Source organism: Cebus imitator, unplaced genomic scaffold (assembly GCF_001604975.1).
Source record: "Cebus imitator isolate Cc_AM_T3 unplaced genomic scaffold, Cebus_imitator-1.0 Scaffold245, whole genome shotgun sequence".
Taxonomy (NCBI): Eukaryota; Metazoa; Chordata; class Mammalia; order Primates; family Cebidae; genus Cebus; species Cebus imitator.
The window spans coordinates 1,703,669-1,716,422 of NW_016107560.1; positions in this window are offsets into that span (position 1 = coordinate 1,703,669).

Here is a 12,754-nt window from a genome sequence, read left to right on the forward strand (position 1 = left end):
CTTGTTTTTGGTGCATTCACTGCATCTCTTCTGAAGTTGCGATTGCACACTTTCTCCTACACACTTTCTCCTTTACTCTTCAAAATATCTGCATCCCTTCAGGCTCGTGGGGAATGACATTTTGATGAACGACCTGGAAAAATAGAATCCTCCAAGTATTCAATGACCAAATGTAGATAATCAAGCAAACAAAACAAAAGCTATATCTACATATATACTCTTTATTTGTTTAAGTGGAGAAAATTTCCCTCTCTTTGCCAGTCCTTCACCTGTTCTCAGTATCCCACTCCACCATCGAATTGTTCTGCCAGAATCATAAGATGCTGAATGCCTCCCCCTTATATTTCCTGTTCTTACAAACTCTACTGATGTGCTGTCTTCTTATCAGCAAACAAGCTTGTTTTACTTTCTATTTCCTAACAAGAATAAAAACAGAAAAGACTCATAAACAAATCTGATAGTATTCTAAGCTCCTTACTCTAGGGAGATCATATTACATTTTCCTTAAAGAACAATACTCAAAATATTTTTCTGTGCTTTCTGAATACATTGATACTTTTTCATTTTTTCCTGCTCAAACCATTGATCTGGTTTCTGCCTACATTGTTCTACTACAATGCCTCTAAGTTGAATTAATAATCTCTTATGATTTTTAAACTTTGTAGATATCTTTTGTCCTCATCTTAAATTCCAATAGTAATTAATGCAGATGAGCATTTCCTTCTTGAAATAGCTGATTTCTATAATACCACACTTTTCAAGGTTCATATATATTTATTCTCTTATTTGATGTCTTCTCTGGTTGCAAGATAAAAGTACCTGAGGCAGAATCACACACATCTTTGTGCTGAATCTTCCTCACCTCTTTAATAACCAAAACTGCATATGAGTTTTTGTGTATGATTTTAGAGTTTTAAGTTGTGCTATATGCATTGCTGACAAAAATTAGTGGTAGAGAGATCAAAACACAATAGTCAAAATTCAAAACAACCAATCTGCTTACATGAGAAAATCCAATCTACTAATTAATACAAATTACAAAACTATAAAGTATGAAATGCAATGTGTTTATATTTAATTGCATTTTAAATTGATACAATTTTTGTCACCATAGCTAAAGGCATTTATGAATAATAATGAGCTCATCAGTATGATTTTCTTTCAATTCTTAATGAATAGGAATGAGTTAATTTATTTTAACTGATTCACCCTTTGTTTCAATTAATCATAAAAATACATGAAAGATAATACCCCTTTATTATGTCTGAGTTCTTTTGTTTTTCTTTTCCTGATTTCAAAATAATTAGAATATTACAATGAGTAAAGCAAACAGGAAAACATGAGCTAGAAATTTAACTTAAAAAAACATAGAATTTGAAAATAAAATCTTTTATATATAAAAATAAAACATATGACACTCAATTTTTAAAAGTATTAATTATTTTTGTATTCTCTAATAGTTGAGGCAATCAGAATTGATAACCAAAACAAATTGGAATAATTCTATCATAATAAATAGATACAAACATATGAATACTAATTACTAGCTTATAAAACATGTTCTCCAACTACTACTCCATTTAATTCTTACAATGTTCTGAAAATAAAACAGTTATAATTACATAGTTCTTTTTGCAATAACGGAAATTGACCTAGTTTAAATAATTGAGTGAGGACTTTAAGCCTACAAATTCTGACTCTGAAATCCTTTTGCATTTTATTCTTAGGAATTCAATAAAGTCAGTATTTAAAAGTGTGTACTCTGGAGTCAGGATGTTGTTTAAAATTCTGGCTCTAGCTTTCTCTCTCTGTTATTTTAGGGAAGTTTCTTTACCTACGAAAGGAGGATTAAACATCGTGCTGAGGTTAGGGAATTTTGTATGACTTGAGTTAAAAATGTGAAGAAACTTGCTTCCTACCCACCACGTAATAAGTAGTTACCACATGTTACTTATTAGTAGGTCTTTCTTCCTCCTTGTAATTTTCTTCACTATAAAATTTCTGATATATAATATTTAAGGGTAAATGTAGAAAAAATAAAAGATTAAAGGCTAAAAATGTTTAAAAATATATAAATAAATTCAAAACATTTTAAGAACCCATAATTAATAGAAAGATTGAAAGGTGATTATATTCATTAAAAAGTTAGATATGTATTTATTTATTTGGATAAAAGTAGCCCTGACTTCATATTGTAAAAAGATTTCTGAATGTAGACTTAAACATTGCATTGTTTGGAGTTGTTATAAGTCACTATCTTTTTAAAAAATATATTGTGCTTTAATAATAAAGAAAATCTGTACCACAGAAGTATTTTAAAACAACCTATTAAAAATCATAAAATCAAATTTTGTTGATTTTAAATTTTAATCATTCATTTTTTATTAAGATTATATTGCATTTAATCATTAAGAGAAGACTATATCAATGTATACTAAATTATTTATATTTAATATCTATTAAATATAAAGAATTTGGTGCTGTCCTCATAGTTATCTTTATATACTATAACCTTTCATTATTAAATATCACATATATATACACATATATATGTTAGTAATCATAACCTATTTTAATTGGAATTATTTTCCTAGACTCCAGAATAACTCAAATTAAATAGATGAGAAATGTGTTTCAAAAAAGCTATTTTGCTTGTCAAACTAAGAATAATAATGACTTGAATTAGAGACTCAAATATTATCAGACTAATCACTTTACTTCTCATTTATGCTCTTTTCTCTGCATCTATTTATCTCCTTTTTTTTTCTCTGAATAACAGAATTCTCCAATTTTCATGATATTTGTAGGTAAAATGTGTCTTCTCTTAGAATCCAAACCTTAAGCCTCACAACTTCATCTATCAGCAATAGAGAGCTGTCCTCTGTATAAAAATTCACAAGTTTCAGGCCAAGAGCTCATTAGTTCATCTAGGGTATTATGCCCAATTCTGGATGAATCAATTTATTCAGGAAATAGAAGTATTGGAGGAACATGACAGTTTCCATTTGACAGCTTGCAAGAAAAAGCAATGGTATACAATCAAATGTTTTATAATATTTTTATTTTTAATCATCAGATATCCACATGACATACTAATAACCATTAATGAGTAAATTGGTTCTAAATTAACAGTATGTCTTTTTAATTTTTAAACAGTTTTTGCTTCAATATAAAAACTTTGATAGGTTTCAAAAAACGCTGATTCACCATTATTTTCCCTTTCCTTCTGTTTATATTTGGAAAAAGGAACTAAAAACCATACGAATGACATAATTTTCTTTAATTAACATAAAGAAATAACAATCGGTTTATATATCTTAATAAATTAGATTGAAAAAATATTCCCTTCCATGAGCACAAATAGCTTCTATAATAGGAGAAAAGATACAGAAATCGAGTAAAGCTACATTTGCTTCTAACCTGTATTACATGTCTGATATATAAAGGCAACAAAAGTCCCACATTGTGCAACTTAAAAAAAAAAAAAGATAACTTTTGAGAGAGTAGATATTCTATATCTTTAAGCCCATTAATAGCCATGCAATGTATGGATTTGCCTGGATTTTAAAGCCAGTTTTGTTCAATTCATTAACATTTGGAAAGAAGTTGTGCAGCTGGAGACTGTTCATAGAAATTATCTAGACATAACCAGTGACCTTAGTAATTTGATTTTAAGGAATTAGAAAAAATAAATGAATGAAAGATATTTGATCTTTAAAGATTCCGAACTTCTAAAGTCCTAATACTCTAATACTGCTTACTTGAGCAGTGTCTTGGTCTGTGAGCAAACGGAGAATAATATACCTTGAAACACATAGATTATATATCAATACATGTCATTAATTTTATCCATCTGTAAATATCATTAAATTGTGAATGGAAACAAATGAATTGTACAATAGAGGAACTGGTATGCAAACACTCTTTTGTGCTTAGGGACAAACTATACACTGAGCATCTTAGAAAACTTTATGCTATGTGGACTATTTTATTTATTTATTTATTTTTATGTTTTTATTATACTTTAAGTTCTGGGGTACATGTACAGATTGTGCAGTTTATTACATAGGTATACACATGCCACAGTGGTGGTTTGCTGCTTTCATCCCCCTGTCATCTACATCAGGCATTTAACCTAATACTATCCCTCCCCAATCCCCCCATGCCCCACTATTCCTCCCTTAACCCCCCACCCCTCCAAGCCCCAGTGTGTGATGTTCCCCTCCCTATGTCCATGTTTTCTCAGTGTTCAACACCCACTTATGAGTGAGAGCATGTGGTGTTTGGTTTTCCATTCTTGCATTAGTTTGCTGTGAATGAGGGTATCCAGTTTCATCCATGTCCCTGCAAAGGACATGAACTCATCCTTTTTATGGCTGTATAGTATTCCATGGTGTATATGTGCCACATGTTCTTTATCCAGCCTATCATTGATGGGCATTTGGGTTGGTTCCAAGACTTTGCTATTGTGAACAGTGCCACAATAAACATATATGTGCATGTGTCTTTATAATAGAACAATTTATAATCCTTTGGGTGTATACCCAGTAATGGGATGGCTGGGTCAAATGTAATTTCTATTTCTAGATCCTTGAGGAATTGCCACACAGTCTTCCACAAAAGCTGAACTAATTTACACTCCCACCAACAGTTTAAAAGTGTTTCTATTTCTCCACGTTCTCTCCAGCATCCATTGTCTCCTGATTTGTTAATGATTGCCATTCTAACTGGCATGAGGTGGTATCTCAATGTTGTTTTGATTTGCATTTCTCTAAAGACCAGTGATGATGAGCATTTTGTCATATGTTTGTTGGCTGCATGAATAGCTTCTTTTGAGAAGTGTCTGTTCACATCCTTTGCCCACTTTTTGTTGGTGTTGTTTGTTTTTTGCTTGTAAATTTGTTTAAGTTCTTCATAGATTCTGGATATTAGCCCTTTGTCAGATGAGTAGATTGCAAAAATGTTTCCTATTCTGTTGGTTGGTGATTCACTCTATTGATAGTTTATTTTGCTGTGCAGAAGCTCTTGAAAGAGAGAAGATTAGGGTATATTCTAAAAGAAATTAGTGTCAGGTTTTGACTTAAAAACTGGTTATGATTATATGCCATCATATGTGAATATAATGTGAAATAAAAGTAACATTGTATAATCTTCAAATTGTGGCCTAAAAATTGCCAAATATAGCATACATTTCAAAAATCAATATGGTGTATATTTCAGTCAAGTGACTTCAATATTAAGTAATATAGGTATCCAAGGAAGGAAAACCACACTATGCAGATTAATTTAAAGAGGTTAACTTGAATAGTTAAGGTTTGATATGGCAGAGAGATGAAGGAGTCTTGGGACCAAGCTGGAGAGAAGAGTTTAAAGATGGAGCATCAAAATCATTATTTTACAAACTAATTTCTCTACTCTTAATAATAGCGCTACTTAATAAAAAAAGTATTTATTATGCATGACGAGACTGTTTTTCTCTATTTCTTTTATTTAAATTATAAATTTTACCCACAATTTTTACAGCTTTGTAAAACAGGATGATTTCCCAGTGAAACTAGAAAATTATTTCTTAGCTCTCAATCCCCTCACAAGCCTAATAATTAATTCACCTAAATATGAAGAATATTTAAGTAGTCACAAAAACATCTGAGATCTAATCTTACATATAATTGATGATGACACATTTGCAAATTGCATTATCAAAAACATTCCTGTAAGATTAGTAAAAGAAAACAAGAGCTCACTGCTAATAAGTTTTTTGTTTTATTAATACCTGCATTTTTCACCAGCAAATGATGATAAAAATATACTTTGGAACCACTAAATTTACTACACTCTGTGTCATACTGTGGGTTATGTGGAATTAACATAATCTAATCACCTAAAAACCAATAAAGTATAATGTATTCAGTACTAGAAAAAAAGTAAAAATAATAAAATTTATTTTATCAGGAGGATTATGACAGAGATTCCAGTAAGTGGAAGCAGCATGAACATAGATAGGGAACTGGGAGAAATTAAAGCACTTTTAGGAAGGAACGGTTATTCAAGATAACAGGTACAATATGTACGAATTCAGGTGATCAGAAATACATCTAAGTTCTGCAAAAGAAATTGTGTATAAAAATGTTTGTAAGACACCCATTGTCTAAGAAGTGTGCCATAACTTTGCCAGGTAATAGATAAATGTTGAAAAACATTATCAAAAATATTATTTTTGACTTGTAGCTACATAGAGTACATATAGTTTGTTGATGTCAATTTTAGGCTGAATTTGACGAAGGTGAGAATCCAGATATGTTAACCAGTTAAAAGGACTAACTTTATAGTTTAGAAAAAAGATGATGAATCTTAGGGGAATGGAAGGTTTAGGTATACTAAGTGAAGTGTATAGAGAGGTTAAGAATGTTCATATTTAGCTTTTGGTGTTGGATAGTTGTGATGTATATTTTTTAAATTAATACAAGTTTGTCAAGCAAATTTAGAGAAAGAGATATTTACTAGTACATTATGCAGGTTGAAATCTGTTTTAGGCATGTAGAGAAAACGTTTTGGCAGAATAGCCTTCAGCAATACATCAGAAATGTATTTCTGCAGATCCAGGCAGATATCTGGTCTGAAGATGTAGAGTTAGTATTCATTAGCATATTGGTAAGAGCTCAAAAGTGAAGCATGGATAGGAATAAAGAAATGAATTTATGAAAAACTTGAAGTTAAGAAGGGTGAATATGTAACTTTTGAACAAAAACATTTAAGTGGAAAATGGAAAACAGGAGTCAAATAACAAAACACGGATTACAATAAAACAAAAAAAAACAAAGGAAAATGGTTATTCAACATTTTTATCTATTTTGCCATAATCTTCCCTGACTATGAACCATAGAGTTTTCTTCATCTTCATTTTATCAGAGAGCTAGGATATTTGTTTTGTGTTTCTGCCTATGTCTAGTATTCTGTGTTAAATGTGGAGCATATATTTAAATAATTCAAATTCTGATGAACAAGCTGGAAATTAATTAGTGCAAGAACTATCTAAAATATCAGATTTCCATTTAAATTCCCTGTTGAATTGTTTCAACATTTGTGTTCTATCTGAATCTGGAATCTATTTATTGTTTTGTCTCTTGGCATTACAATATTTTTCACAATTTCTTGTTGAATTAGTCATCATATATGGACTACTAGAAACAAGTATTATGCATGCCTGGAAGTGAGTAAATCTTTTCTGTCACTAGGCCCATAGTGGCTGACACAATCTCTTCTGGAATTGCAGTGATTTTGGCTTTGTTGTTACTGTGTCACTTTTAGTACACCGAAGACTTCAAATTCCTGTCGTCAAATCTTGTGTTTTGCGGGAGGCTGGTTGACCAGTGGACTTTTCTCATTTCCTGCTCCATCATCTGATGAAAGTCTCCTTTTGTTTACTTATTTGTGTAGCTCTTTATCACTACATGGAATGTTTACACATTAATTATTGCTCCCTGCTTCTTAGCCTGGTATGGGTGGGAGTGTAGGAAAGTTCTGTTGTTTTGGTTAAGCCTCAGGCAGGCAGGCCCTGTGTGCTGGGTCTTGAAAGTGAGTCCTTTTCCTTTTTCTTGTTCTTACCACAGCTATAGTTCTGGGTTCAGCACATATTCCTGGCTTTTTAATTTTATGTTCATTCAGCTGTGGTAAATGAACATAAATTTTATGTTCATTTACCACAGCTGCATTTATTGTTCATTATTGCCCTAGGGAGAAAGCGAATATGCAAGCCTATATTTTTCCTTCACATTTTGTGATAAATCTACATAGGTACACAATCCTCAAGTCGAAATCAGTTATCATTGTCTTAGCTAGTCAAGTAAACTAAAAACAAATATTTGGAAACATTTTCTATAGGAATTATTTTAATTCAATTTAAACTATCTGAAGTACAATAGATATGTAGATGAATACATGGATAACTTGAAATTACATAGGTTCATCAGTTTATATGTATGTATTACATGTGTAAATAATAGAAACAACATTTTTTTATTCATTGCTTCCACAGGCAAATCCAGGTCTTCCATTTCCCTTAATGACCATGAGCAGCATTTCTGAGATGCTTAGAGTCACCTGTGCTTACAAACACCTCTGCTTCCATCTTCTTTCTATATTCCCCAGAGCATATTCCTAGTACAAGATTCTACTGAAAACATGCAGTTTTCTCACATGTTGTGTGATCTCTTCAGTGTCTGGATACTGCTTTTCTGGCACTCTAAGAGAAGAAAGCTATTTTCCTGCTGAGGGAGAGTTGAGATTTACCTAGTATGCAAAACCTTGAAAGTGCTAAACACTACTCATTTTCATTCAGTTTCTACTTCACCTGGGCCATGCTACAATCTAAACAACAAACAACAACAACAATTAAAAAAAAACAAAAAAAATCCTCAAATATGTGCCTCACATTTAGACCAAAAGGGTGCCATTGTTTATACCTTATCTGCAAATTATGCCCAACAGATTTTCTGGGATAAAACAGAGCTAATTTCTTAGGCTTAAGTATTCTGTGCTCATTAATTAACTAAGTGCTAGTTTTAGTTAGGCATCACATTTCATGCTGTTCTATTTTTATTTCTCTCACATTCTTTCTCTCATGTCTTTCTGCACAAAACTTACTTTTTTCCATAAAACCTAGAAGTTTCTGGCGCTGATCCTTCTAAATCTTAGGAGAGATTCAAACGAGAATCTATTGCGTGTGAAAAAAACTGGCTCTAGTAATTAATTTTATTAGAAGACAGATAAGAAAATAATAAATAATTAGTATTTGCTTAGAAAATTTGTTTACCTAGATAATGTGTCATTCTTTGTTCAGAGTTCCTATATTCACCAGAAATAATTACTAAGGGATTTTACTAGGATATTATATCAATTTCAAAATGTACATTTTCTACAACATAACAAGTCTGAATCAATATGCGTCATAAGTTGATGATCCACTATAATTTATTCCAATGAGTTTTTTTCTTAGTGTTGTATAAAACAACAGTCCATCTTACAATTAATGACAATTTAGATTTGAAAAATTATAAAATTGCTTCATCAAGTGGTTTTTATGACTCTCAAGTACATTGATTATGAATGAAATATAGGAAAGAAAAATAGACCTTGAAGTGTGATGAAAAATCAGCTATTATTATTATTAGAAACACAAAGATAATTTTAAAATTATTAAATATTGCTTTGGGAACAAAGATGTTAAAAGCACAGAAGTCGTCCAAGAATTATGGTGGGCAAGATTTAAACATACTTATTGTCTAGGTCAGTACATTAATAAGTTACTTTGGGTAAGGAAAAAACACAAATGTTTCTAGAATAAAATATATTAATGATGTAGGTTTCTCTTTTCTTTTCTTTTTTTTCTTTTCTTTCTTTTCTTTTTCTTCTTTTCTTTCTTTTCTTTTTCTTTTCTTTTTTTGACAGAGTTTCATTCTGTTGCCCAGGCTGGAGTGCAGTGGTGATCTCAGCTCACTACAACCTCTGCCTTCCAGGTTCAAGCTATTCTCTTGCCTCAGCCTCCCAAGTAGCTGGGACTACAGGTGCCCACCACCACGCCTGGATAAATTTTGTATTTTTAGTAAATTTGAAGTTTCAGCATATTGGCCTGGCTTGTCTCGAATTCCTGACCTTGTGATCCGCCCACCTTGGCCTCCCAATCTTTTTCTTTATTACCTTTGATGCTACCATATTATAACCGTAATTTTTTTTATGACACATTGCAGAGGATGGGAAAGTCAGCAGGTTATTGCAAATAATACAGAAGCAGGAATCTTTAACAATTATCCTATATTTATTCAGCAATTATAAAAATAATATATTTAAGAATTAAATAATATCTCTTGGATATCTACTATATACAATCTTAATTCGTGTCAGCAGCAACAGATGGTGAAAAGGATAATATAAATTTAATTAGTAAATTGTACTATATGAAGAAAAACTAGTCAAGGTACAGGAAAAGGTAGTGATGGAAGTGTGCCGTTTTAGGTAGTATGATTAGAAAATGTTTCACTGAAGAAATGTCTTTGGAGTATAGAGTAATTGAGTAGAATGAGTTAGATATATAAATATATGAAAGAAAAGCATTCTAGAAAGAAGAAATAATATGTGTAAAATCCTGTGGTGGAACTGTGTTTGGTATAAGTTATAGGATCAGCAAAGAGTTTTGTGTGATTAGAGAGTAGTAAGCCAGGAAAAAATTAGCCAGAGGTCAGCTGATGTGGAGCTTATGTATGTCAAATTAAATACCTTGGATTATATCCTATGTGTAATGAAAATTAATGGAGGTTTTGTGCAGGTAACATGGTCCAAAATACATTTTTTAAAAAGCCACCTAAGCTGCTGTATGGAATATTTACTGTAGGGTTTCATGAGTGGAAATAACAGCATCATTTAGAAAGCCACTAGGGCACACCAGAGGCATATAATCATGGATTGTGCTAGAATGATTAAAATATTGGTGACAATGATTAAATTTGAGATGTTTGTGCTATATTGAGTAGAATAACTTGCAGATGTGTTAGGTTCAGGGTATGAGAATAAAAAAATGAGGTAAGTCTAAGAATATATATCCTAAACAACTTGAAAATGGCATTGCTGAGTTGGAAAACTTGAGGGAGGAGTAGCGTTGATGTAGGTAAGAAGGAACCAAATTGGGGTTTTACATATTGTAAAGATTAACATTAGATATCAACTTGACTGGACTGAGGGATGCTTAAACGGCTGGTAGGGTATTGTTTCTGGGTGTGCCTGTAAGAGTGGTGCCAGAGAAGACTGACATCTGAGTCAATGAATAGGGAAAGAAAGACCCACCTTCAATGTGGGTGGGCACCATCCAATCTGCTGTCAGCAGGGATAGAACAAAGCAGTTGGGAGAAGGGGGATAAGCAGCTTGGTGAATCCTATTGATCTCTCTTTTCTTGTTTCAGACACTTGCTTCCTCTCCTCCTGACCTTGGACATCAAACTCTAGGGTCTTCAGCCTTTCAACTCTGGAACTTTAACCAGCAGCCTCCCCGGAGCTCTGAGGCCTTAGGACTCAGATTGAGGGCTGTACTGTCAGCTTCTCTGGTTTTGAGGCTTTCAGACGTGGACTGAGCTATTCTACTGGCTTCTCTCTTTCACAACCTTGCAGATGGCCTATTGTGGGACTTTGCATTGTAATCCTGTGAGCCATTTCTCACACATAAAATCCCTTTTATGTATACATTTATTCTGTTGGTTCTGTCCCTCTTGAGAACTCTGAGTAATACACTTATTAAGTTTGAGTCATCTAATAAATATTCAAATGTCGAGGAGGTAGCAGGATAAGTAAAACTAGATCTCAAATACAAAGTTGGGGTTAGAAATTAAATTTGGAAATAGTAAATATACAGATTCTATTTAGAGTCATTGGGCTAAGTGATATTATTCAGAAATTATTTAGAGGCCTGCTACAACTCCAGTACTGAAGTTTGGGCAACATGAAAAAGGACTAGCAAACTAATCTGAGAAGGAGCAACAGATCTAAGGATCTGATCCTTAGATCAGATCCAAAAAAAGTCAATGTAGAATAGATAATTGGTGATAATGATAACTCAGATTTATTTTACTGTTGATTTCACTTCAGTTTATTTCTACACCAATGAACAATAGGACAGAGAAAATATAAAATAAGGTGTATATAAATGGATGCAGAAGTTCACCAATGTTTCTAAATTTTTTGTAATGGAACACATGTATTTTAATAGGCAGGACACACTCTCCAGGAAATGAGAAACTTCGCAGGATCGAGTAAGGGAACCAAGAATTCTGCATATTATAACATCAGAAAGGGGGAAGAGTCATGTTAGTGCTCAAGGATGTAATTACAAGAAAGGGGATTACTCAGAGCTGCACATTTATACATCTCTATATTTCTGTCTATTTTTTTTTTTGAGACAATCTCTGTTGCCCAGCCTGGAGAGCAGTGGCACAATCTCAGCTCACTACAACCTCCACCTCCCGGGTTCAAGCAATTCTCTTGCTTCAGCCTCCTGGGTAACTGGGACTACAGGTACATGCCACCATGCCCAACTAAGTTTTGTATTTACTTTTAGTAGAATAAGGGTTTTTCCACATTGGCCAGGTTGGTCTCAAACTTCTGAGCTCATGATCTGCCCACCTCGTCCTCCCAAAGGGCTGGGATTACAGGTGCGAGCCACCGTGCCCAGCCTTCTATCATCTTTTTAACATTAAGCTATTGGATTTTTTATCAAGGCTTGGCATTAGAGGCTGCCACAAAAAAATAAAAAATAAAATTAAAAAATAAATGTTGTCCCAGAAGCCAAGTAATAATAATGTATATATTTTTTAAAAGGTAAAATTGAATTTCTCGGGGAAAATGAGGTCATCGAATCAGCCATCTGAGTTTTCAAAGTGGAGAGAAAACTGAGGATCTTCTGAATTCACAATACTTTTATCACTTACTGGAAAAGTCTTCATTATTAAGAGGCTAACTATGCCCACATCACACATCTTGCGTACAGAGAAAAGTGTTTTCACACATACACACAAACACAATTTTAAACTCTGGCATAAGGAATTCACTTCCAAAGAAAAAAAATTGAAAAAGCACAGAACAAGTAATTTAGATACAGTTAAAATGTCCACAATTATTGAAAATATGTAATTATGTTTTTAAATAATCATTTTGGGGTACTTTTAGACATTCAATATCAATCATAAAACTAATAATCATAAAGAATGATTTT